The sequence below is a fragment of the Podarcis vaucheri genome (assembly GCF_965113315.1).
Source record: "Podarcis vaucheri genome assembly, chromosome: 3".
In the NCBI taxonomy this organism is placed as follows: domain Eukaryota; kingdom Metazoa; phylum Chordata; class Lepidosauria; order Squamata; family Lacertidae; genus Podarcis; species Podarcis vaucheri.
In genome coordinates, this window is record NC_138761.1 from 19027330 (window position 1) to 19054466 (window position 27137).

Sequence of the window (27137 nt, forward strand, 5' to 3'; positions counted from 1 at the left end):
GAGCTGGCGAAACTCACTTGGTAGCAAAAAGTGAGTGTCACCAGCTCAGTCCTGTGGAATTCTGCCAGCACCTTCTGTTTCAACTTTTTAAACGCCTGCTCCAAACTCTTCTATTCCGCCAGGTTTATGCAAAACACTTATTTCCACAAAGGTTAACTAATGTCTGTTTTTAGCTTCTTCTTCTTCTTTTAATGGTTTTACTGTATGGTTTTATGTATTTTTGTTGTAAACCACTTTGATATTTTTAAATGAAATAGTATATAAATGTTTTGTTTTATATATATATATATATATATATATATATATATATATATATATATTTGCTTTCGAAGATTTTCACGGGTACAGGAATGCAGGTTTTGGTGTCTTCGGGTGTCTTCCCGTGTAAGAGTCGGGGTGTCTGTGCGACGTTTCGACGAGGTCTCACTCGTCATCTTCAGGCTGGTGCTTTCGGCTTCTTGTTACTGGAACAGAGCAGAGTCTGGTGTTTGAGTTCCTATAAATACTGTTGAGGGGTGTGGTGTATAGCCTCCAACGTTCTGGGCAAAGAGGAAGTTCCTAGATTAGTGTGCCTTTTCTTCTTTTGTTCCTTAATTGCCAGCCTTGTGCACACAGAACGCCGTCACCAATCAACCACACCAGACCCAAACCCAGACCCTCTCCACAGACATATTACAGACTCCATCCAGTAGCCAAACTATAGTGGCACCTCCGGATGCTGCACCCCCCTGCAATCCCTACACAGATCTGGCTGGCACAAGGCACAAAACCACAGCTCGCCCCTATACACGAAGCCAAGCCAGAGCACAACTAAATGCAGCACAGCCATCTTCTCAGAAAAACTCTTCACAAGCTCAAGAGGTCAAGACACGAAAGCTTTAGCAACTAATCTACACTTAATGACCCACCCAGTGATATTCTGAATATCACTCATGAAATCACCCAAGATATCCCTCAAGTAATTAAGGAACAAAAGAAGAAAAGGCACACTAATCTAGGAACTTCCTCTTTGCCCAGAACGTTGGAGGCTATACACCACACCCCTCAACAGTATTTATAGGAACTCAAACACCAGACTCTGCTCTGTTCCAGTAACAAGAAGCCGAAAGCACCAGCCTGAAGATGACGAGTGAGACCTCGTCGAAACGTCGCACAGACACCCCGACTCTTACACGGGAAGACACCCGAAGACACCAAAACCTGCATTCCTGTACCCGTGAAAATCTACGAAAGCAAATATATATATATATATATACACACACACACACACACACACACACACACACACACACTGATTCTATTTTTATTTTAACCATTTTCGTCAAAGTCTCAAAGCATTGCAGTGGAAGAAACAGAAGTGAAGGGAACAGTCTGCTGATTGGCAATGCTATTAATAGAGCATCCAGAGGCAGCAACAGGAAAACATCAATTAAACATTTGGAGGGTTTTTTTAAATCATCAATTTACTTAAAAGTGACAAAAATTAACTGGAGGCACTTTGGGATGCCCAACAAAGGTAATTAACCTAAGGAAAAAGTGGATAAGTCTGGCAGTGTGTGTGTGTGTGTGTGTGTGTGTGTGTGTTGCCATAAAAAAATATGTATTTCCAAAGAAAAACCACAAAATTGTGGCATTGTTATATTGAAACTGGACCTCCCTAGCCATCGGCTTAACATTGAGCTGCCGTGCAATGTTTATGAACATCTCAATGTGCTCAGGAGTTTAAAATAAAACATGTCAGCACACTAGGCCTATGCAACAGAGAAAGGAAAAGGCAATACTACATAACTGGCCCGTGGTTAGACTTGTGTATTTGAACGTTGGATTTGCAATGTAACGACACCAGTATATGAATTACGTGTCTGAGTAATTGTGTACATCAGTGTTGTGAATGAGTAGGCTCAGCAAGTGTGTGAGAGAGCAGAGACTATGAGTGCGGTGTGAAAACTGGAAACAGAAAAAGCTCTACATTCAAAAAATTGACTTACACAGGTCTCTGCTTCTACGACTACTGCTATATTTACCTCAAATGTAATGCACATGGCTCATCCCTCCCCCATTGCACCCCCCAGCAACCCTGAGGGAAGTCGAGAGGGAGGCCCAAAGTCATTCGGTAAGTTTCATGGTGGAGCGGCATTTGAACACAGGTCTCCCCAGCCTCAGCCCAATACAATAACCCGTACATTACACTGGCTAGCAACAAGAAGAAAAATTTAGGCTTGTGGCGACAGTGCATTTGAACTTGTTCTGCCTGGAGTCCTGTTATTTTTTTCCCAGCCGGAAGTAACAATCTGAAAACCTGTACCCTTGTGGGAGAGCAGAAGAAAACGCTCGCAAGCTAAAATGTGCTTTTTTGCAAGACCTTCTCCCTGCCAATAATACAATGCCACACACCACAAGAAGCTTGAGGAAAACCCCAGCTACACTTCGCATGATACAATGTATAGCTTGTGCCATTAATTTCTCATTTTCCTTTGTTAGCTCTGCGAATGACATCATGTTAAGTCCTGAAGCATGACACTTCTGGCAGGACTCCTGTTTGGCTGCTTGCATGGAGTTAAAAGTTCTTTTTTAAGCATTATCCTCTACGTTTAATAAGAATGATTAATTGAAGTGACTTTTTAATGGTTTTGTTTCCTCCTCTTTGGAATAAGGTGTGCCGGGGGTGGGGGGGAGCTTGCCACCACTCTTACAGCCACAGATGGGCCTTCGCTGTCACTCGGAGGTTCCTCAGAAGAAAATCTGAGTACGTTGGCATTTAAATCTCACTGAACTCAAGGGACCGTAGCTCAGCTCTGAAAGCTGCCGATGGAGCCAGGAATTACCAATTCAAACAAAGCTCAACTTTTGTTGTTGTTGTTGTTTAGTCGTTTAGTCATATCTGACTCTTCGTGACCCCATGGACCAGAGCACGCCAGGCACTCCTGTCTTCCACTGCCTCCCGCAGTTTGGTCAAACTCATGCTGGTAGCTTCGACAACACTGTCCAACCATCTCATCCTCTGCCGTCCCCTTCTCCTTGTGCCCTCCATCTTTCCCAACATCAGGGTCTTTTCCAGGGAGTCTTCTCTTCTCATGAGGTGGCCAAAGTATTGGAGCCTCAGCTTCAGGATCTGTCCTTCCAGCGACCACTCAGGGCTGATTTCCTTAAGAATGGAGAGGTTTGATCTTCTTGCCGTCCATGGGACTCTCAAGAGTCTCCTCCAGCACCATAATTCAAAAGCATCAATTCTTCGGCGATTAGCCTTCTTTATGGTCCAGCTCTCACTTCCATACATCACTACTGGGGAAACCATAGCTTTACCTATACAGACCCTGGTCGGCAAGGTGATGTCTCTGCTTTTTAAGATGCTGTCTAGGTTTGTCATTGCTTTTCTCCCAAGAAGCAGGCATCTTTTAATTTTGTGACTGCTGTCACCATCTGCAGTGATCATGGAGCCCAAGAAAGTAAAACCTCTCACTGCCTCCATTTCTTCCCCTTCTATTTCCCAGGAGGTGATGAGACCATGATCTTAGTTTTTTTAATGTTGAGCTTCAGACCATATTTTGCGCTCTCCTATTCCACCCTCATTAAAAGGTTCTTTAATTCCTCCTCACTTTCTTCCATCAATGTTGTATCATTGACTACACAAAAGCCTTTGACTGTGTCAACCACAGCAAACTATGGCAAGTTCTTAAAGAAATGGGAGTGCCTGATCATCTCATCTGTCTCCTGAGAAATCTCTATGTGGGACAAGAAGCTACAGTTAGAACTGGATATGGAATAACTGATTGGTTCAAAATTGGGAAAGGAGTACGGCAAGGCTGTATATTGTCTCCCTGCTTATTTAACGTATATGCAGAATTCATCATGTGAAAGGCTGGACTGGATGGATCCCAAGCCAGAATTAAGATTGCCGGAAGAAATATCAACAACCTCAGATATGCAGAAAAGCTCATCTGAGACCCACTCTATCCCGAAAAGTCAAGACTGAGGACTATACGAAGCTAAGGGGAAGAAGGTGGAGAGAAAGCTTTTTGGCACTGTGGCCTGTGTTGGCACTCAGCCCTTACGGCTGGAGAAATGCCAGAGCTTTAAATCTATATATCATCCCCTGCATCGTAAAAACAAAACAAAAACGGCACAGATTATCTTTCCATAAATTAGCTAGAATGGTGAAGCTTGGGTAAAGAGAATAAAAGGGAATCCTTCCTTTACGCTGCTTTCTGGTGGCCTACTTCTCAGGTGAATGCTATTAACAACATCATCTGTGTTTTTAGGAAATCACTTTCCTTCAGGATAGATAAAAATCAACGATTTTAAAAATATATATCAAAAAATCGATGTTTTTTAAAATTTAAATTGGGTTTTTAAAATAAAATGCTTTTGGAGGAAAAATCTTTCTAAATATAGTTTTCTATTTAAGTTACATTGTAGTCCAAAGGCTATTCATCAGGAAATAAAGATTTAAGTTTTTCATGTGCGCTAAAACTCAGTCTAAATTGTTTAACCACATCAGATAAAAAATATGGATAAATATGCTATAATGTTATCGTTTTGGTTAAATAAATTGTTTAAATTGTTATTAAGGAAATGATTATTCTTCTCCTTCCAATAAAGTACAGCAGAAAAGTTGTCCAAATATAAACAGTTCACTTATTAAACCTCACAATAATTTCATAATTATTTGTCTATGTATTTCTAATAGTATAACCAAATCAGTAATTTTTGTTGGGAAAGATGGAGGGCACAAGGACAAGGGGACGACAGAGGACGAGATGGTTGGACAGTGTTATCGAAGCTACTAACATGAGTTTGACCAAACTGCGGGAGGCAGTGGAAGACAGGCGTGCCTGGCGTGCTCTGGTCCATGGGGTCACGAAGAGTCGGACACGACTAAACGACTAAACAACAACAATTTTTGATATAGCCTAACTGTAAAAACGACTCTTAAGATTTATTATTCCAAAAATGAAACCTTCATCTGGTTGTAAATATTAAGATTGTACCAGCAAGAATTAGTCTTTCTGTAAAAAAAATAAAAAAATAAAAAATAGAAATCAAATCTTACTGACTAGTGATTTAAATCGTGATTTAAATCAATTTGATTTAAATCAAATCCACCCTGCTTTCCTCCCTTCCAAATCCATTGAACTTTTGGTCCAGGGATGGGGAGGAGAGACCACAGGATAAAAAAACAACTGTGGGGGCTTGTGGCATTTTTCTGCCTGGCGCAAAGGACAAAATGGCACCCTCCTCCCAACTGCTGGTTGTTGGGGCGCAATAAGGGTCAGTGCGCCTGGCTGCTAACCAGAGAAGGTTGGTGGTTCAAGCCCACCCAGGGATGTCTGTGAGCAGATTCCTACATTGCAGGGTGTGGCGTTTGACCGTTTGTTTGAAAATGTCTGTACAGGGGGAAAGAAAGAGTTAATAGGTAGACCAATATGAAACCCAGAGGCGGAGCTTACCTGTTTATAAAAGGGCTTAGCCCAAGGTTTGGATTGGTTGGTTTTAGTTGGTTGGTTGGTTGGTTGGGAAAGGCAGTTGGGAAAGCAGTTGGCAGACAGTTGGAAATAGACAGTTAGTGCAGTTGGTTCTTTTGTGTGGGGAAGTAGAAGAGTTAGAGACAGGATAAAATAAGACTAAGAAGGTCAAGAGTAACAACGTTTTGAATGCAGTTAAAGTTTATTTGTGTTTGCAATAAACTACACTCTTCTTTGCTAAGAACCTGACTGATACTAAGTGATTTACCGGGGAGGACCTGATTGGTGGCAGCGGATTAGTGGTGTACAGGTCACGACCAGGGGCTCCGTACAAACGCCACCCAGGGGGATGGACTGGATGACCCCTGAGGTCCCTTCCAACCCTACAATTCTATGATTCTATCTGCAGAATCCAACCGGGCATCAACACTGATGATAGTCCACTGTCCACCTGAGAATAGCAGGCTAGCCCAGGGGTGCTCAGAGGAGGCTAGCTCAGGTGTCTCAGGGGAACGGTGGAGTGTGCAGGCTGCTGCTAATGGGGCCAGCTGTGCAATGAAATTTTGGTATATTTGAATATCTTCTCTCGCAGAAGGCACAACAAGCTGGTAGCCATGGTGGTTCCAATGGCTGAAGCAAGTCTGAGCCTTTCACAGAGCCTTTTTCAGAAGCAGCTGAAAAGAGAGGAGCTCAGGGATAGTTTTTTTAAAATAATTCTATAAGTTGTGTGTCTTTGTTTCTCAATTTGATCCTTTTACATTGTTTTGTATGTTTTGTGGTATTTCATGCATTGTTATTTGCTGTTATTTTTTATTGATTATAGATTAGCAATTCTTTATTGTAATTGATAAGTGTAAACTGTTTATTATTTGCCAATCTTTAATTTTACTGTTGACTATTGGATTCCAATGGAGTTTTGAATATTGCTTTATTTATCAGCAAACTGCCCTTAGACTTGCAGGTATAGGGCGATATAAAAATTCAATAAATAATAAAAGTAAGAATAATATTTGATATAAGTTATTGTTATTGTGACTTTTCACATAGGATCTGATCGCTAATATTAATGTCTGGTGTTTTATTATTATTTTTATGTGTGTTGTAAGCTGCCCAGAGTGGCTGGGGCAACCCAGCCAGATGGGCAGGGCATAAATAAAATTGTTGTTGTTGTGCCTCTGAATACTTGCTGCTGGAAATCACAAGTGAGGGAAAGACTGTTGTGCTCATCTGGTTGGCAAATGTGAGAACGGGATGCTAGATGAAATGGGCCTTTGGCCTGATCCAGCAGGGGCTTTTAATGCTTTTAAACATTAAAGGATACACCAAGGACATATTTACATCAAAGACTTTAATGGGCTTAAGATTAATGTCCACTGCCAGAGAACTGGAGTTTGTGGCGGATCTGAAGAATTCTCTACACCTTCTCTAAAATCAATAATTCCCGGATTCTTCTATAGAAGCCATTATAGTTGAGGTGGTAAAAAGCCAATACAGTACAGTTGAACCTTGAAAGTTGAATTCCGGAAGTCATTCCGGAAGTCTGTTCGACTTCCAAAACATTCGGAAACCAAAGCGTGGCTTCTGATTGGCTGCAGCCCCGTCGGACATTCGGCTTCCAAAAATAGTTTGCAAACCGGAACAGTCACTTCCGGGTTTGTGACATCTGGGAGCCAAAACGTTCAAGAACTAAGCTGTTCAAAAACCAAGGTTCTTTGTTCAAGAACTAAGCTGTTCAAAAACCAAGGTTGCCACACAGCTGCGTCCAATAGGAGATAAGATAATAGGATTAACCGCTCTTTTCAAATGCACATGAACCAAAATTGGAACCATGAAAAAGAGCATCATCTTGTACACTGTGGCTCATGAGTCCCCCAAAAGAATCCTGAGAACTGAAGACTGCTGGGAATTGTAGTTCTGTGAAGGGTAAACCACAGTCTCCAGGATTCTTCAAGGTAAGCCATGTGTATTCAATGTATGGTCTTGTTATGACCAAAGCTATTTGATGCATAATGGCCGTGTCAAATTAAAAAGTCAATTCCAGATTAGTTGAAGGAATGCAGTCTGCCTGTCTCTCATTTTTGGAGATTGCTACAACAACATGTCTCCATACAAAATGCCTCCAACCCAAGGCACCAATAGTAGCTGTGAATTCAAAACAGTAACGATGAAATAATAAAACAAGTTGCTGCTGTTCAAAGGCTACGAGAATGAAATTTATGAGCAGAGGGCTTGTATCTACACCCCTCCCATATGTAAAAAGTAATTAACGGATTAAATCCAGGCAATTCCGCAGCCAGTGGAAAATGCTGAGATGCCTTTTACATTGCATTGGTTTAGCTATATCTGTCGGGTCCGGAAAGTTCTGTGGAAGGAGAAGCATAAATGTTTCAGCCCGCATGAATTACGATGTGAAATTGTCACTGTGGTTAATTTCAAAATGCCAGAACCTCAAATGCTAAAAATGCTTCTGAGACAAAATATATAAAACAATTCATAGCTGCTGTGTTCTTCCCCTCCCCCTCCTCCTCATCCACTTTTCGAATATTTTCAGACTTGTTACTTGCTTATTTTTTACCTGTAATGATCTCGCTGTGGTACCTGGCAGGAGCCTGTGTGACTCAAATAGATCTGCTAATTTTCTTTTTTCTTGGGAATTTCACTGGCATTCCCTCACAGGCCCTACCCCTACCCCTGATCCTGTTATATGTGTGTGAATACACTGGATTTTTTGGAGTGAGACAACATATATTTTTATGTTTTACACTGCGGGTGGAGAACCTACTGCCCTCCAGAAGTTGCTGGACTACAACTCTCATGATCCCCTATCATTGGTACGGCAGTTGGGGCTGATGGGAGTTGGAGTCAAACAACATCTGCAGGTAATCAGACTGGCGACCCCTGGAAAACCATCTAAAACCAGCCTCCTTAAAAAAAGATTTCTACCACAATGAAAATCCTCAGTCCATAATATCATCTATTGAAACAACACTGTTTGCCCTTACCCTCCCATATGTTAGAAATACAGCAGGAAGGCAGGGATGGCAAACATCAGGGTTGGAAGATGAATGTGGTCCAGGCTACGCTCCTGTCCAGCCCCACCAACTCTACCTAGTCCAAACCTGTTACCAGCCTTGGTTGGCGCTCTACAGTGGTGCCCCGCAAGACAAATGCCTCGCAAGACGGAAAACTCGCTAGACGAAAGAGTTTTCCGTTTTGGAGGTGCTTTGCAAAACGAATCTCCTATGGGCTTGCTTCACAAGACGACAATGTCTTGCGAGTTCCTGCTGGTTCCCCCCCTTTTTCTAAGCCGCTAAGCCGCTTATCAGCTGATCCGATCAGCAGATAAGCCGCTAAAAGCCGCTAAAAGCCTCTAATAGCGCTAATCCTTCAATGGGCTTGCTTCGCAAGACGGAAAAAACCGCTAGACGAAGAGAATCACAGAACAGATTCTTTTTGTCTTGCGAGGCACCACTGTACTTGAATGTTCTTGCCAGGCTGGAATGTGTTCTTCTGACAGTGCTTCTTGCTTGCACTGAAACTCTTAATCTCAGGGTCGGGGGTTCGAGCCCCACACTGGGCAAAATATTCCTGCATTGCAGGGGGTTGAACTAGATGACCCCAGTGGTCCCTTACAAATCTACAATTCTAATAGCCCCCCTCCCACAAACACATTTAAAAGGCCATGGATTGTTTAATCAGCCAAGGGCATGGTTATAGAACAGGGGTCCCCATATTAAGGCCCGCGGGCCGGATGAGGCCCAAGGGACTCGTTTATCCAGCCCGCAGCGACTGCCGCCACCCACTCTTACCGGTGCTGCGCAGCTGCCCACTTCCGGGTCGAAGGAGCACTGGAAATAGCTTGTGTGCATGTGCAAGTGTTATTTGCGCATCCGCAAGCGTTATTTCCAGTGCACATCAGGGTCAGAGGAGACCCATATGTGTGTGCACAAGCTATTTCCGGTGCTCCTCTGACCTGGAAGTGCGCCGGAAGTAGCGTGTGCACATGCGTATGGGCACGCGCTCCCCCACCCTCCGGCCCGCCGCACAATCGGTGCTGGAGACACCGGCCCGAGGCGCGGTAAGTTTGCTGACCCCTGTTATAGAGAAACATTTTCACCTTGTCCCAATACAGGGGCACTAACTATAGGGGGTAGAAGGGGCTTCAGCCTTCTCAATATTTCTAGGCAGAGGGCTGAGCCTCCCCAACTTCCGCTGCCCCCAGGTGAGCACTGGCCTGCCGAATGAGAGCGGGAGAGAGAGTGATTTTCATCCTCTGTGTCCCCTGCTGTGATCGCCAGAAAGCCTTCCGGGAAAGCACTCTGGCAGTTCTTAAAGGGACACCCGTGTGTCCCGACAGGCCTGGCCAGACTGGGGGAGGGACATCGCGTGTGTGATGTCATGCATGTGCAATGCCCCCCCCTCCAATGTTGGCCCTAACTCGGTGAGCCTGTCCCCAATATATGCGTTTAAAATAAAATAAAAAAACACACATTGGAAACCTGCATCACAAAATTCAGATAAATGAGAAATTCAAATGATGGTTGTGCTTTGGAAAGTGCAAATCTGATACAGTGGTGCCCCGCAAGACGAATGCCTCGCAAGACGGAAAACTCGCTAGACGAAAGAGTTTTCCGTTTTGGAGGTGCTTCGCAAAACGAATCTCCTATGGGCTTGCTTCGCAAGACGACAATGTCTTGCGAGTTCCTGCTGGTTCCCCCCCCCCTTTTCTAAGCCGCTAAGCCGCTTATCAGCTGATCCGATCAGCAGATAAGCCGCTAAAAGCCGCTAAAAGCCTCTAATAGCGCTAATCCTTCAATGGGCTTGCTTCGCAAGACGGAAAAAACCGCTAGACGAAGAGAATCACAGAACGGATTCTTTTCGTCTTGCGAGGCACCACTGTAGATTCAGCATTAAATGTGAACTGGATCGATTTTCTCCTCTACCCCTAGTCCAAACACAATGTGGCCAATCTAGTGCGTTCTTGCTTTGGACTCAAATAGGCATTCTTCCTGCTCTGGGGAACAGCATCTACATTCGCCCTTCCTTGGTGTACTGGTGGTTTTTCTCAGGCAAATAGTTTGTCCTCTGGAGTCCTCATAAAATCTCCTTATCTTGCTGGCTGCTAGAGGGAGACATGTGGTTTCTCTCTGTTGTTCCCTTGGGCCCAGGAAAGACTGTTTGCCTGAGAAAATCAAAACATAGGAACAGAAAAGGCTGGTTTATATGGAGCTAGACCCTTGGACCAGCTAGAATGGTTTCAGGCAGGGGACTCTCCCAACTCTCCCTTCCTAGAGAGGTTGAGGGTTGAACCTGAGACCTTCTGCATGTAAAACAGATAATTTACCACACACACCATCTTGGGACATTACCATCTTTCCACCCATCCCTCATCCCCATCCATTTCTTTTTTTCCTGTAGGAGGTAGGTAGCCATGATGGTCTGCCACAGTTGAAACAAAATAATAATTCCTTCCAGTAGCACCTTAGAGACCAACTAAGTTTGTTACTGGTATGAGCTTTCGTGTGCATGCACACTTCTTCGGATACACCATTCATTACATAATTATGGGATTTCATCTGAGACACAGGGCAGAATGAGGCAGTACAGTGGTACCTCGGGTTACATACGCTTCAGGTTACATACGCTTCAGGTTACAGACTCCGCTAACCCAGAAATAGTACCTCGGGTTAAGAACTTTGCTTCAGGATGAGAACAGAAATCGTGCTCCGGCAGCGCGGCAGCAGCAGGAGGCCCCATTAGCTAAAGTGGTGCTTCAGGTTAAGAACAGTTTCAGGTTAAGAACGGACCTCCGGAACGAATTAAGTTCTTAACCTGAGGTACCACTGTATCCAGGCCAGACCAGTGGAGGAGTGACGTCTGCAGTCATTGGAAAGAGTAGTAGTGATATTTAAACCAGGAAAGCCATCACTTGTTATGTGATAATACTCATTAACCGAAAAGGATGGGGTGGTGGGTTCCAGAGATACAAATGCTTTAAAATGAACATGAAATTTCAGCTGTGTTGTGTTTGCATGCCTTCAATTGCTCGGAGCTCAAACATTCATCATAAGAGATAGGTGCAGAGTTAGGTCTGATAACGTTACCTCCCCGGTAGGAATACATTAGTAATAATCTCTTTTATTATGCTTTATGGCTGCCTTTCTCTTAAAGCTGTAGACCCAAAGCAGGTTACAACCCAGGGGCAACCCGGTCAAATAACCAACATATAAATAAATAAATAAATTATTATTACTATTATTATTATTAATTTTTTTACAAATTAACAAACCAGTAAAAACAGCAACAACAATCACCTCATAGAAGCATATCTCAAAACTAAGATGCAACAGTGCAATACATTTAATAGTGCGTATGAGCAGAGTTTGCCTTGTACTACGATAGAGCTTTAGTCCATTTGTGGCTGCTTCCAGAAAGTCAGTATTTTGAGGGAGGTAGTCAAGAGCATATAGCAGAAATGTAGGTTTGTGCAATTAAAGCGCTCTGCTGAAACAAATCTAGTACTGTAAATAAATAAATTGCTGTTAGGAAAGTGATGAGGAAATGCATTTGAATGAAATATCGGGAAGGCCTATTACCTCTCCACAAACAAATCAGAATGAACACTCAGTAAAGATCAGACATAGTCTAACCTCCATGAAAGCTTTGTGCAAGTAAGCTAAGATTAATAATAATGATAATAATAATATTAATTTATACCCCGCCCATCTGGCTGAGTTTCCCCAGACACTCTGGGAGGCTTGATAATGCTTGATAATCATTTGCAGGAGCCTCATGTCCCAATTATGGCACCTGGAAACCTTTTAATCAGAGATGTCAAGAGTTTGATCTGTCATCTTCTACATGCAAAGTGAGTGCTCAGGAAAACAATGGCCATCACAACACCTCCCAAGAGCATGCTACCTCCAGCCATATAGCTGTTATATTTTTTTCATATGCAGTTATTTTCTTATGCTGTTTGAAGTATTTCAGAAGATATATGCAAATTGCCTTGAGTACACCAGTGGCCACACAGATCTTGGGGGGCAAAACAAAATCAATAAATAAGGAATACGAGCACTCCCTCATTTGCCTGTTGGATGGTCAGGGAGCCAAGCTATGCTGACATTTTTCAGAATGTAATACTCTTTAGGCCCAAGGGCAATAAAGGTGACACATATGGTTGTTCAGCAACTCCCTTTCACAAATCATAATTAAAGCCTGGCATTGGTGCTGACGGCTCACCGAAATTTAGGGCCGTTGTAATGTCTTGCGTTACAGCTTTGTGCTTAGTGGATGAGCTTTTTATTACCGTAATGTGTTGGCGATTAACGAAGCAGGCTTTGCAGAGCAGAAAGACACGTTTCCATATTTTGGAACGTGTTGCCATTCAGATTATTGCATCTTTATTAGCCAATTAACCATGTTGAAATAAACAGGGAAACAAACTAGCTGACTTCTGTTATACAATCACCTCTTGCAGGAAATATAAATCTGCTGTCTTTTTTAATTTGCTAATATGCAGCAAATGAAAAATGTATCAAGCAAGAGGCACATTTCTCAAGTGGAGAGGAGGCTTTCCCTCAGGGAAACAGCAGCCTGATCTCTCAGGAGATTTGAACCAGTTTCTTTTCCCTTGGAATTAATTTTAGTAGACTGTGTTCACTTCAGCACTCCAGGGGGAAAATAAATCACAACGAGAATATAATGCTTAAACAGGGAGTTTAGGAAGCTGCATGGCAGCAATCGTACCAGGCAGTGTGGAATTTAAGATCTTATGCAAAATTCAGTGGGGTTTGGTATAATCTCATCGCTCATTTTTTTAAAGGCAGGTTTCTATCTCTCATCCTGGCTATAAATAAATACTTGAAAGAGGCTGTAGCAACTGCTAGTCTTTAAAAAGAAAGAAAAGAAAGATGGTTCTTGTGTGTGGAAAGGTCTGCTGGCCTTCATACAGGACATCTGCACTGTATCCAGTTGAGCTGGCCTGAAATATCTCAGAGAAAATTTCTAAGATTTCCTTTTCATTTTTCTCACCTTCCTAGAAAATGGAGTGCTGCAGAATTTTCTCCAAATATCCTCTACCAATTTTTGTGGCATCCTGCCATTTTTTGCCTTCAATGCCCTGGAAAGATGTTAGTCTAATGCACTGAGGGGGAGTAAAATAGTGGCCAGGCTGCAAATGCAGCAAGCAAACAAGCAAAAGTCTTAGGGGAAAAACAAATAAGCTACTTTCATTGCTGTGTGACACGGGTGGCGCTGTGGGTTAAACCACAGAGCCCAGGGCTTGCCGATCAGAAGGTTGGCAGTTCGAATCCCCGCAACGGGGTGAGCTCCCGTTGCTCAGTCCCTGCTCCTGCCAACCTAGCAGCTCGAAAGCACTTCAAAGTGCAAGTAGATAAATAGGTACCACTCCAGCGGGAAGGTAAATGGCATTTCCGTGTGCTGCTCTGGTTCGCCAGAAGCGGCTTAGTCATGCTGGCCACATGACCCGGAAGCTGTACACCGGGTCCCTCGGACAATAAAGAGAGATGAGCGCTGCAACCCCAGAGTCAGCCACGACTGGACCTAATGGTCAGGGGTCCCTTTACCTTTACTTTCATTGCTAATGGTGAGCCACTTCCCTATCAGAAAATTTTTCCTCCTGTCACTGCTGCTATTGCAAGAACTTCTAGTCTGCCAGATGTTGGTCAGATGGTGGTCTGCCACTATAGCCAGCATTACCAGTGAGTCAGGGATGCTGGGAGTTGTAGACCAACAACTGCACTTGGTTGGCCTATATTAACGTGATTTTGTTGTTGACTTTATGCTGCCATGATTTCTGTCCTTGATGTTGACAGTGCAGAAGTTTTTGGAAATAAGGTAATAAACACCTTCAAGGCTCCAGGTTTCCCTCACCCACTCTTCCCTTGCTGAGCTCGTTTGCTTTTGCTGGGATGATAGTCACAAATATGACAGGACAAGGTTTTCCCATCAGCGCCTCTCCACAATGGGAGAAACTTCAGCTGTAGAACAGAACTAATGTGGCACAGCAGACAGACCATTAGATTTGGGTTACAGGCATGAGTTTTCAACTCCTCCAATAGGTATCTCATAGCATAGACTATAGCCCATCACTAAATCTCAGTTTTACTGGGTTGGGAAGTGGGAGAATGTGATAGCCTCATGTTTTCTGCTTTGAACTCATAATAATAATAATAATAATAATAATAATAATAATAATAATAATAATAATATTTTATTTATATCCCGCCCTCCCCAGCCGAAGCCGGGCTCAGAGCGGCTAACAACAGTAAAAGAAGACTGCTAAGATATAGACTGAGAAGAGGAGACTCCCTGGAAAAGACCCTGATGTTGGGAAAGATGGAGGGGGCACAAGGAGAAGGGGACGACAGAGGACTAGATGGTTGGACAGTGTTCTCAAAGCTACCAGCATGAGTTTGACCAAACTGCGGGAGGCAGTGGAGGACAGGAGTGCCTGGCATGCTCTGGTCCATGGGGTCACGAAGAGTCGGACACGACTAAACGACTAAACAACAACAACAAGATACAGATGTGATATACAAACACACCCATTTTTGCCTGATACTTGAGCATGCCAGAAAAGAAGGAGATGGTAACTCTTCATGACAAGTCACCTCTAGCTTTGTGGCAAGCCAACAGCTTCAGTCATGCTCACAGGAGTTGCTGCTGGCATCCGCCTGTCTCGAGCAACAATGGAATGTGCTTCCAGGAGTGAAGTCAAACCGCTGGAGAATCACAGCGCCTGCTGTGGCTGCAGAGACTGGTATCGCGTAACTACCGCCTCCTGTGTTGCTTTTGCAGCATCAGCTGCACCACAGTGACCTCTCCGGGGCGCAAGCCTGAGCAGTGTGCATGGAGGTCCTGGGCTGCCCCCTCCCAGCCTCACTGATGTAGTTCAAAGGAAAACAGAGCAATACGCTTGGCACCAGCTTGGAGTACATCAAAGCAGGGGGTCCCACTCTGCTGCATACTTAACATGATATACATTTTGTGTGTGTGCGTGCACGTGTATTTAAAGACAGTAGGCTTGGGAGAACCCATCTGTCTGTGAAAGGAGCCAATTGACCAAATAACCACACACGTTCTTCCTCCTGCGTCTGAATTAACAGACAAAAAGTTGGCAAACACCAGAAAACAGAAAGCTAAATGAACAAGTCTGCTGAGTTTGCTAGCCCAGCGGGGCTACGAAACCTTATCTGCCGTGTCTTTTAGAATACAGTTTATTAAGCTCTGGTGCGCTTGTATAATTCAGTGCTGAAATTTGCTTATTTAGTTAGTTAAAGGACAGGGCGGGGTGTGGGTCTGCTGCTGCAGTTGTTGAATACAGTGGTTGGCAAGCTTGCATCATTAATCAGATCTGTGCCTTGCTCACAAAAGTTATTCATGTTTAGGGCATTAAAGCTTGAAACTGAAATTGCAGCAGTAGGCAATTTGAGTAGGCGTAGCCTGTCCGTCTGCAACAGATTTATGACTGTTTACTCAACAATGGATTATATTGGGGGAGGCGCTGAGCGAGGGAAAGGGAGAAAAAGTCCCATTTCAAAACACTACCTCAACCCGCAGTGATAACGTGTCTAATTTTTGCTCTCTCCCTTTTCGGTCATAGGAGCTTGTTTCATAATGACTGCCAGGGCTGATTCACATTTTACTAAACAGACATGCCTGCCATGTATCCATCGGTGCAGGAGTGTACAGTGGATGACCCAGACGGCCAGTGGCTGTGACTTGATCCTGCTCCCTGGAGTATACTTATCTCCATGGACGTGCAGTTTTCCAGTGTTTACCATGGCAAATACACACTGCAGACATGTGAAGTGGTGTGCTGTTTGGCGCATGAAATACTTAAGCCACAGTGTGCAACACATATTCACTTTGTGAAATTCACCATCACAAGGTGAGATGATAGCAAGTGGCCTGAATGGGTTTAAACCACGTTCACGCTGTATATTTAAAGCACATTGCTTTCCCCAAAGAATTATGGGAAGTGTAGTTTACCCATCTTCGCAGAGCTGCAATTCCCAGCACACTTAAGAAACCACAGTCCCCATAATTCTTTGGTGGAAGCCACGTGCTTTGAATTACCATAAATTCATGGAGGAAAGAGGGTCTATCAATGATTATTAACTGTGACACATGCCACATGCAACAAAACGTTTCATTTTAATTGTTTTGTTTATTAAATTTATATTTAATAACATAAATATAAAGATCTTCATCAAAAGATCTCAGGGTGGTTCGCAGAATAAAATACAAGATAAAACAAAAGTACATAATTAAACCAAAACAACATAACAATACCCCCCTTCCCACAGAGACATTTAAAAGGCTGTAGAATATTACAGTGCAGCCTCACCTTCTAACTAAAACGCTTCTCCTTGGTTTTAGCAAGACACCTAGCCACACCTTCCTTCAGGATATTATAGATTTTTACTTTTATTTTCTAACTGAAATACAACATTCTGTGCCTATGGAGAATTCTCAATCCTCATTGGATTGGGATTATTTGAGGGGGAGGGGAGTTGGCTGGTACAGTGGTGCCTCGCAAGACGAAAATAATCCGTTCCGTGAGTCTCTTCATCTAGCGTTTTTTTCGTCTTGCGAAGCAACCCTATTAGCGGCTTAATGGATTAGCGCTATTAGCGGTTTAGCGGCTATTAGCGGCTTAGCGGCTAAAAGGCTCTTAGCGGCTTAGAAAAAGGGGGGGAGCGAAAAAAATCGCAAGACTCGCAAGACGTTTTTGTCTTGCGAAGCAAGCCCATAGGGAAATTCGTCTTGCGAAGCGCATCGAAAAACAGAAAACCCTTTCGTCTAGCGGGTTTCTCGTCTTGCGAGGCATTCGTCTTGCGGGGCACCACTGTACCTCCCTCTTGTATCACAGAAGCCCCATTTTGGCTACACAGCCATCCGAATTTCACGTCTGAGTCTGCTACCAGGAAATCATTACTGCCATCACAGCCTGATGATGCGCTTCCAAAAGGCACCCGTCTTCCTCCTGTGCAATGCGGGATTCAGAACCAGACAGACCTTTGGTCTGATCCAACAGGCCTCTCCTGGTGCCAGTGTTTCTCAAACTTGGGTCTCAACTGTTGTTGGACTATAACTCCCATCATCATTTAGCTAGCAGGACCAGTGGCAAGGGATGATGGTAGTCCAACAACAGCTGGGGACCCACGTTTCGGAAACACTGCCTTATGCTAGGATTTATGGCAATGCATAAGGTTTTTAAGGCAGGGCTTTGAAGTCCGAAGCTTATGTGGGGTCAAATAAATGCGGAAGTTGTCCTCTGTGGTGACTCATGTTATGAGATACACGGCACATGTTTAGAGGAACTCTAAAAACGAGTGAGACCAGGTGTCCTGTGGGAAGGAGAAGGAAAGTACCGAGAAGGCTGCCATAGAAGACAACAGAGCCCGCTATGGCTGGACTGCCCCCACCTCCCAACACATACAGTGGTACCTCAGGTTAAGTACTTAATTCGTTCCGGAGGCCCATACTTAACGTGAAACTGTTCTTAACCTGAAGCACCACTTTAGCTAATGGGGCCTCCTGCTGCTGCCGTGCCGCCGGAGCACAATTTCTGTTCTCATCCTGAAGCAAAGTTCTTAACCTGAAACACTATTTCTGGGTAAGCTGAGTCTGTAACCTGAAGCATATGTAACCTGAGGTACCACTGTACTTTGACTGGGCCAACTGACACCAAATGACCTGTGGGAAGAATCCTGATGAAATGCTATGTGTGAATAGTGAGCGTTAAGAGACATTTGAAGAATCCTACCCAAAGATATTGGGTTTTCCCATCATGGCCTGACTTCCATCTCTGCCTTTGCCTCTCAGTTTCCTGGACCTGCCCACCTCTCCTTGTCCTCTTCCGCTAACAGGGACAGCCTTACCATGAGGCAGCTGCCACCGTTAACAGATTATGAGTTTCCTACAACAGTGGCTCAAAATATCTTGGTCCTGTGTGCTGGCACAGAAGTTCAAGAGAAAGAGGAGGAAGTACACAGAAACACAGGCAAATCCTTGCATTATTATAACATTTTCTCCCATCTCTGCATGCCGAACCACTTTGGGGTGTTGAAACTAAAGGGTGTTTTGCACACTAGTGTTGCAGCCCCGAATACACAGCCATGCACCAGACTATTTGCCTGCAATGCCAACAGAACGTTGTGGTTTGTGACGCTGCACAGCCACAGCAGCCCGAATACTTCCATCTGGACCAATTTATTTGCTGGTGCAGCATGTTTCAGGCTCAGGCCATAAATATGCTAACTTTTAAGGCCCACGTTGAAGGAGCCTATTCACGCAAGGCACAACAAACAAAAATGAACGGCACTGTTTTCTAGAAATGGGCTTGCCGTTCACAATAAGCGCATTTCAGCAAAGCTGGGGGGGGGGGAGCACCATATCCAAATTAATAATCCTTTAGCACACTCCCAGCTTTGCAAATCCAACTGCTGTAAATATATTGTCCTTTTCCCGAGGCTTTTATCTTGTTAAGTTATTTGCTGTAAATGAAATGCAATTCTGAAAGAGCTGCTCTGTGTATCAGGTTCAGAACAAAATGGGTTTCGTCTTCCTTGTCTGTTTTGCCAAGAGGGCTATGTGTAAATTAATTTGAGAAATTTTAGTTGCTTGATTATATGAGTTTCAACCAATTCAACATTTAATTGATTAAATCTGCACCAATTTACACATGCCTAAAACTGACAAATATGAAGTGGCTTTATACAAAGATCCATGCCAGGTGGCCAAGTCTCTCTGTCCCTCCTTTCCCAGTGGACCAAGTTTGGTAAAGACAGCTCATGTGGTTCCCTTCAGGTGTGATCAGAGTCTAGCTCCCATTGGCCCTGATCATCATTGGCCATGATTAACAAAAGGGAGAGAGAGAGACTCTCCCCCATTAATTAGGCTAAGTAAAGACTATCTGAAATATACTCAGAGTCCTGTAGTGATTTCATGCTCTTTATTGCAGCTTGTAAAACAGTGATTGAATTGCCCCCCAAACCTAAAGCTTTTATATACATTATTTACACAATGAATCCCATCTGATTGGCTGATTCTGCTTCCCTCCTAGAGCCTGATTGTAATCTTTTCCTGCCGGCCAATCAGTTGTTGCATTCTAGGATCCTACTTACCTATTGTTCTAGGATCCAAGCTTAGTACATAACATTATCCTCCCTAGGTGGGGATAGACAATAGCAATCCCCACCCCACCCCGCTAAGTGCTGAAGGTGATACGACAGGACAATTATGAGCTTGAAAGAGTTGTAGAGTTAGAATGGTCCCAACCACCCCACCATCACCTCTTTTAAGCAGGCTTTTGCCAGTTTTTATAGTATTTCAAAACATGTACAACCTATTTCATCAGAGACAGCAACAATAGGAAATGAGGACTGGAAACTTAAAAAAACAAGGCAGTGGAATTGTGAGCATTAGCACTTAAGAACAATTAGTAGTAGTAGTAGTATATGGTCTCAGAGCAGTTCACAGGATTCAATCATTTCCATCAGTGACATACAAGCCATGCCCCCCCACCCAGTCTAGACTCTAACCTCATGCTACTCTGCTAATATCCAGCTGCATGTGTCCCATGAACAGTGTGACTTCTTGACAGAAACAATGACCAGGCCTTAGGGAGGGGCATGCCAGCATGGGCAGCAATCCCATCATTTTCACAACCAACATGGCTCCATCATCCATATATCGTTGGAAGTGGCATGGGACTCTCCATGGGAGGGTATGTGGCCCAGTGGTACACTGTCTACTTTGCATGCATAAGGTCCCTCGCATCTCCAGGTAGGACCACCAGGAAAACCCTCTGTCTGAAATTCTGGAGATCCACTGCTGGCCTGTGAATATAATTCTCTGTTTTCTGACTGGGTGTTAGTCAGCTTCCTATGTTCCTATAAAAGGTTCCCACAGCACTACAACAATGAAAAAATCAAGCCTAGTGAGCTCAGAACAGAAGGGGTGGATGTGGTGGCTTATAATTCCCTTGGCAGAGACTATTTGTTATCTTTCCAGGGCCCAGACATGAACATTTGCACAGAGGATCCCAAATGCAATATCCCTGCCATCTCTACTTTAAAGAATCTGAAACAGCAAGACTGAGGGGAAAACTCCTCAGGAGGCCTCGGGGAGCTGTTGGCAGCCAGACTGACGTTTAGTCTGTTTGATCACTAAACACAAGTGGGCGAGATAGACCTATGGCTCAGTATAAATCAGCTTCCTCTATATATGACTTGAAGCTACAGTTTAGTCCCTAAAGCCATGAACTGTACAAACCACACTTAATAAAACCAAGGTTCAAACAAAAATTAGGAATATACAAACTGCACATGCTAGGATTTGAAAAGCATATCAGGGAATCCTGAACCTAAATCAAGATAATCCTACACGCTCTCTATTTTGGATTTGGCTTAATGGTTACAAACATCCTCTTAGTGCTAGATTTTGGTGAGAGAGAGTGAGAAAAAACCCACCAACCCAACCTTTTAAACCTCCCTCTCTTAAATTGAAACTTGATATATAGTGACTCAATCTCAAAATGTTATTAACTATATGACATTATTTCATGGAACGGGGGAACACTTCTTTTTGGATCATTTGAGAACAATTCCAAAATGTGTGTAAAATGCTGGCTTTAGGCTTCTTACATCTCCATTGTGGACTTATTGCTTATACTGTACATCTAAGATGCTTTGGCGTTAAATGCCACTTAAAAAACCTATTTTGTAGACACTTTCTTTGAGGCTTATATTAATAGTATCTGGGGCACATTCCTCCAACAACACATGTTTATCAGTATTTCCCTATTTAATTATTTTTTCCCATTTGGACTGATGAGGGTTAGGACTCATGGGTAGGCAAACTATCTGGCCCAATCACCTTCTAAATCTGGCCCGCGGATGGTCTGGGAATCAGTGTGTTTTTACATGAGTAGAATGTGTGCTTTTATTTAAAATGCATCTCTGGGTTATTTGTGGGGCCTGCCTGGTGTTTTTACATGAGTAGAATGTGTGCTTTTATTTAAAATGCATCTCTGGGTTATTTGTTGGGCAAAGGAATTTTTCATTTATTTATTTTTCAAAATATAGTCCAGCCCCCCACAAGGTCTGAGGGACAGTGGACCAGCCCCCTGCTGAAAATGTTTGCTGACCCCAGAGTTAGGTAAAGGCTCCAAGTTTGTAATGATATCATTATGACATGCCTTTTTTTAAAAAATAAAAAACCTGATATAGTGTTAATCCTTCTCCCCACCTAGCAGAACTTTGAGAGTAGGAGGGAGTGCAGAATTGGCCTGTGCGCAAGAAGTAGTTAAAACTTCTCTTTCTGCCAGTTCTCCCAGGTTCCCTTCTCCCAGTGGGCATATTTCTGAAGGCTGGCTAGGGAAGAAATGGGTGCAGCATGGGACATGAGGAAGAGCAGTGGCATATAAAAAATAGGCAGGGGAAGACTGAAGATCCCATCCTGAATTGCAGGATTCTATATTGTCATTGGGGACGCGGGTGGCACTGTGGGTTAAACCACAGAGATTAGGACTTGTCAATCAGAAGGTCGGCGGTTCGAATCCCCGCAAAGGGGTGAGCTCCCGTTGCTCAGTCCCAGCTCCTGCCAACCTAGCAGTTCGAAAGCACCCCAAAAAGTGCAAGCAGGTAAATAGGTTCCACTGTGGTGGGAAGGTAAAAGGCGTTTCCGTGCACTGCTCTGGTTTTGCCAGAAGCGGATTAGTCATACTGGCTCCCTCGGCCAGTAAAGCGAGATGAGCCACGACCGGACCTAATGGTCAGGGGTCCCTTTACCTTTACCTTTTATATTGTCATTACAAGGCAAACAGGGGTTTAGGCCACTCCATACTTGCCTCATAATGTGCTGCCCAGTTTGAAGTTTCTAGGCACAAGCTCTGCACTGGAGGAGACGGGTGTTTAAAAAAGAATTCCTTAGTCACAAGGAACAAGTTGCAGGGCAAGTGAGCATCGCCTCCATGAGCGAATTACTTCTCAGCAACAAAACACAGAGGCGTTCAGTGGGGTCGCTGTGGTGAAACCATTCACCTTTTCTTTTCACCTTTCTGTATCTGTGTTACGTACTGAAATTTATAAAAATTAAGGTATAGCAAGGTTATGCTTAAAATTCTACAAGGAAGGCTCAAGCAGTATGTGGACCGAGAACTCCCAGAAGTGCAAGCTGGATTTAGAAGAGGCAGAGGAACCAGAGACCAAATTGCAAACATGCGCTGGATTATGGAGAAAGCTAGAGAGTTCCAGAAAGACATCTACTTCTGCTTCATTGACTATGCAAAAGCCTTTGACTGTGTTGACCACAGCAAACTATGGCAAGTTCTTAAAGAAATGGGAGTGCCTGATCACCTCATCTGTCTCCTGAGAAATCTCTATGTGGGACAAGAAGCTACAGTTAGAACTGGATATGGAACAACTGATTGGTTCCAAATTGGGAAAGGAGTACGGCAAGGCTGTATATTGTCTCCCTGCTTATTTAACTTATATGCAGAATTCATCATGCGAAAGGCTGGGCTGGATGAATCCCAAGCCGGAATTAAGATTGCCGGAAGAAATATCAACAACCTCAGATATGCAGATGACACAACCTTGATGGCAGAAAGTGAAGAGGAATTAAAGAACCTTTTAATGAGGGTGAAAGAGGAGAGCGCAAAATATGGTCTGAAGCTCAACATCAAAAAAACGAAGATCATGGCCACTGGGCCCATCACCTCCTGGCAAATAGAAGGGGAAGAAATGGAGGCAGTGAGAGATTTTACTTTCTTGGGCTCCATGATCAGTGCAGATGGTGACAGCAGTCACGAAATTAAAAGACGCCTGCTCCTTGGGAGAAAGGCGATGGCAAACCTAGACAACATCTTAAAAAGCAGAGACATCACCTTGCCAACAAAGGTCTGTATAGTAAAAGCCATGGTTTTCCCAGTAGTGATGTATGGAAGTGAGAGCTGGACCATAAAGAAGGCTGATCGCCGAAGAATTGATGCTTTTGAATTATGGTGCTGGAGGAGACTCTTGAGAGTCCCATGGACTGCAAGAAGATCAAAGCTATCCATTCTGAAGGAAATCAGCCCTGAGCGCTCACTGGAAGGACAGATCGTGAAGCTGAGGCTCCAATACGTTGGCCACCTCATGAGAAGAGAAGACTCCCTGGAAAAGACCCTGATGTTGGGAAAGATGGAGGGCACAAGGAGAAGGGGACGACAGAGAATGAGATGGTTGGATGGTGTTCTTGAAGCTACTCAAACTGCGGGAGGCAGTGGAGGACAGAAGTGCCTGGCGTGCTCTGGTCCATGGGGTCATGAAGAGTCGGACACGACTAAACGACTAAACAACAACAATATATATATACGAAAGCATATATATATATATATATATATATATATATATGCAGGTTTTGGTGTCTTCGGGTGTCTTCCCGTGTAAGAGTCGGGGTGTCTGTGCGACGTTTCGACGAGGTCTCACTCGTCATCTTCAGGCTGGTGCTTTCGGCTTCTTGTTACTGGAACAGAGCAGAGTCTGACTCTGCTCTGTTCCAGTAACAAGAAGCCGAAAGCACCAGCCTGAAGATGACGAGTGAGACCTCGTCGAAACGTCGCACAGACACCCCGACTCTTACACGGGAAGACACCCGAAGACACCAAAACCTGCATTCCTGTACCCGTGAAAATCTACGAAAGCATATATATATATATATATATATATATATATATATATATATATATATATAAAATAAATGTACCAACCAAGCGCATACATAGATGTGTGGACCACATGTCTGGAGCCACACAGGAGGACCGCCTTGAAACCATTTTGACACCCAAACTGACCAAATGTTTTCTCTGCAAGGAGGGAGGGGTTGAGGGATCTTCCCCATTGTCTTTTTGTTCACAAATCCTGTCTTAAGGGTATGTCTGTGTATGAATAGGGTGAGCCTGTGACCTGGCTCAGGAACTATTTGTCATTTCAAAAGACTGGCCAGGCTCCCCAGGGTATCCAATCAAGTAACCATTAACAGCTAATGGCCAGACAGGAGATAAACAACACACTCAGATTTCTGTTGTAGACTGCCTCTTCTGTGATGTAGGTATGATGTTTCTGGGGGTGGTCTTGGACTCCAGGGCAGGCAATTTAAAAAGTCTATATAAGGGCAGACACACCTTGGTTCAGGGTCCTCCTCCTTTCCTGCGTGTGAGGGGAGCACCCTGTTGCAACAGTTCAATAAAGATCAGGCTTACGAGCTGCTTTGCTTCTCAATATTCTCTGGTTGGCCTCTGTTATTTTCTCCGACCAATGGAGAAACTACAAAGGACTCTATAAGGGCTCTTGTGTCCCCCATAAGGGAATAAAGGCAGATTTTCATTTATTACAGTACAGACAATGTTATGGGACAAATCTCAGGAAAAAACCGCTTCGGTAGGGTGAAGACACCTCGAGACTACTAACATCCATGGCATTGGAATGAAGGAAGATGTTCTTCAGCCCAGTGGCCTAGCGTGGGTTGTCAGCACCTGGGGCAAGGCAAGTAATTTGCGCCCCCTAACCCATGGATTTGCACCCCCTAACCCTAACCCCCAGATGTTGCGCCCGGTGCGTCCGGGCCCCCCCCTGCACCCCCCACGCTACGCCACTGCTTCAGCCTCTGCGTTTGGAACAGCAAATGCTGCATTTTGCAACAGTGGCGGCTTTTATTTTACTTTATTTCTCAAGTTCAAGCGTTTCACACAGATAGGTCCCATTTCTTTATTTTAAAAAACCAAACCAAACCTAGATAGCCTTTCAGAGACAGGCATCTTTGGTGTTTTTTTTTACTGCTTCCAAAGCTGCTGAAGAGTGGTGAGGGCTTTTTAGCCCAGCTCAGCCCACACTTCGTGATGCGATGATGTTGCATAGGCCATGGCGTGGGCAGAGCCAAACCTTTTTGAGAAGAGCCCCAACCGCTTTGTGCACAAGTTCCATCCAGGTCATGTGATAACATCATAGTGTGGGAGGGAGTGCGAAACCCCACACACCCCCAGAAAAAGAAAGCACTTTGTTTTTCCTCAGAAAATGCGTAATTATCTGAGGGAAATCACTACTACGAGACAAGATGACGTCGAGGTGTTGTATTCCAGCACTGTCACCTTAAGGGCAACCCAAACCACAGCTTCCCCTCTCCTTCTTTCCCCTTAAGACTCGGACAGGCCTAGGTTAGGAGCCCTGCCACACAGCTTCATATATAACCTCAAATCAATTCAGGCAAGTTACTGAGGTGAGGCCCGATTTCAGTAAAACAAATCCTTACTTTTAGACAGCGTTCTGCCTACAAGGTTAAAGAGAGCTTCAAAAAGGCACAGGCTATTTGTTTTTAATTGGTGGCTGAAATATACTTGGAGTTGAGTATGGATTTCATGCTCTTTATTCAGCTCATAGTAGTGAGGAGGAATGGAAGCTCCCCCGAAATGTCTGCTTTATATACATTATTTAGACAATGGGCCCCACATGATTGGCTAATTCCGGGATTCTCCTGTAGGCCAATCAGGTTGCGGATTCACTTCCACTTGGAGTTGGATTGGGTGGCTCCTGTGGACCAATCAGACTGCTGCATTCTGAATCCTATTGTTCCGGGACCAATCAGACGGCTGCAATTTGGATCCTATTCAACTCAGTACATAACAGTGGCTCTGGATACACAATGTTGACACAATGTACTAGTGCCTCCCTTTTTCTTGTTGTCATTGTTCGGGTTTTTACAAAGAAAATGCAGGATGAGAGCAAGAGAATTAACAGGTGCCAAAACAGGACTGCAGGGTTACTCTCATACCTCAGACCAGGGGTAACCAAACATGGCGCCCTTCCAACGTTAATGGACTACAGTTGTCATCATCCCTGGCCATTGGCCAACCTGGCTGGGGCTGATGGGAGTTTATCTGCTTTATTAACATTTACATAACCCCCCCATCTTTCTTCCAAGGAGTTTGTGACAGCTTCTCTTCATCTCCATTTCACCCTCACAACCCTGTGAGGGTCCATCTAGTCCCACATCCTGTCAATGGTCAGCCTGATGCTTTTGGGAAGACCACAGGCAGGGCATAAACGAAACAGCTATTAGGGATTTCAGGGGAATTTTGTTATCATGTTTAAGTGCATGATAAACACATCCTTTGCAAGCCATCTAAGCTGAAGTGCATGCCTCCCATGAGTTCTCATCAACGGATTACTGAGTAATTCCAGCTGATTGTGTTAACACAGGAAGCTGCCTTATCCCAGTGCAGACGAAGAACTGTGTACACACAAGCGTTATATTCTACATTCTATGCACACTTAGATCCTCCCTTTCCCTCCCCTAGTCCGCACACAAACTGGACCTATTGCATATTTCATACCCTTGGAAAACACTTTCCCACAAACTGGTTTCATCTCAAAAATTAAAGCTGAGAGCAGGTAATTCTGCAATAGCTCCCACTGTGTCCATCTGAAAACTTAGCAGAGGTGGTCCCAGCAACAGTGTGTTTGTATGTGTAGAAAGTGAGGTGAAAATTATGTTTGCGGCATTTCAGTCAGCTTCTGTGATGTCTCAGTTACACACACTAGTCACCATTTGATGACCTTCATTTGTCATCACCATGCGAGAAACATACAAGTGTGAACCAGTCCG

At 44.0% G+C, this 27137-nt stretch overlaps 1 protein-coding gene across 13 annotated transcripts in view; it reads right to left on the reverse strand.

The window, feature by feature from the left end:
• Nucleotides 1-27137, reverse strand: part of LOC309529624 (uncharacterized protein) — a 304631-nt gene that overhangs the window by 136098 nt on the left and 141396 nt on the right. The window contains exon 1 of one of the 13 annotated variants that reach the window (XR_014218216.1): nucleotides 5448-6133. The exons of the other annotated variants lie outside the window; for them this stretch is intronic. The gene's annotated coding sequence lies outside the window, so the exon portion shown is untranslated. Of the gene's footprint in view, nucleotides 1-5447; nucleotides 6134-27137 lie in introns of those variants that run through there. 13 annotated transcript variants of the gene reach the window in all.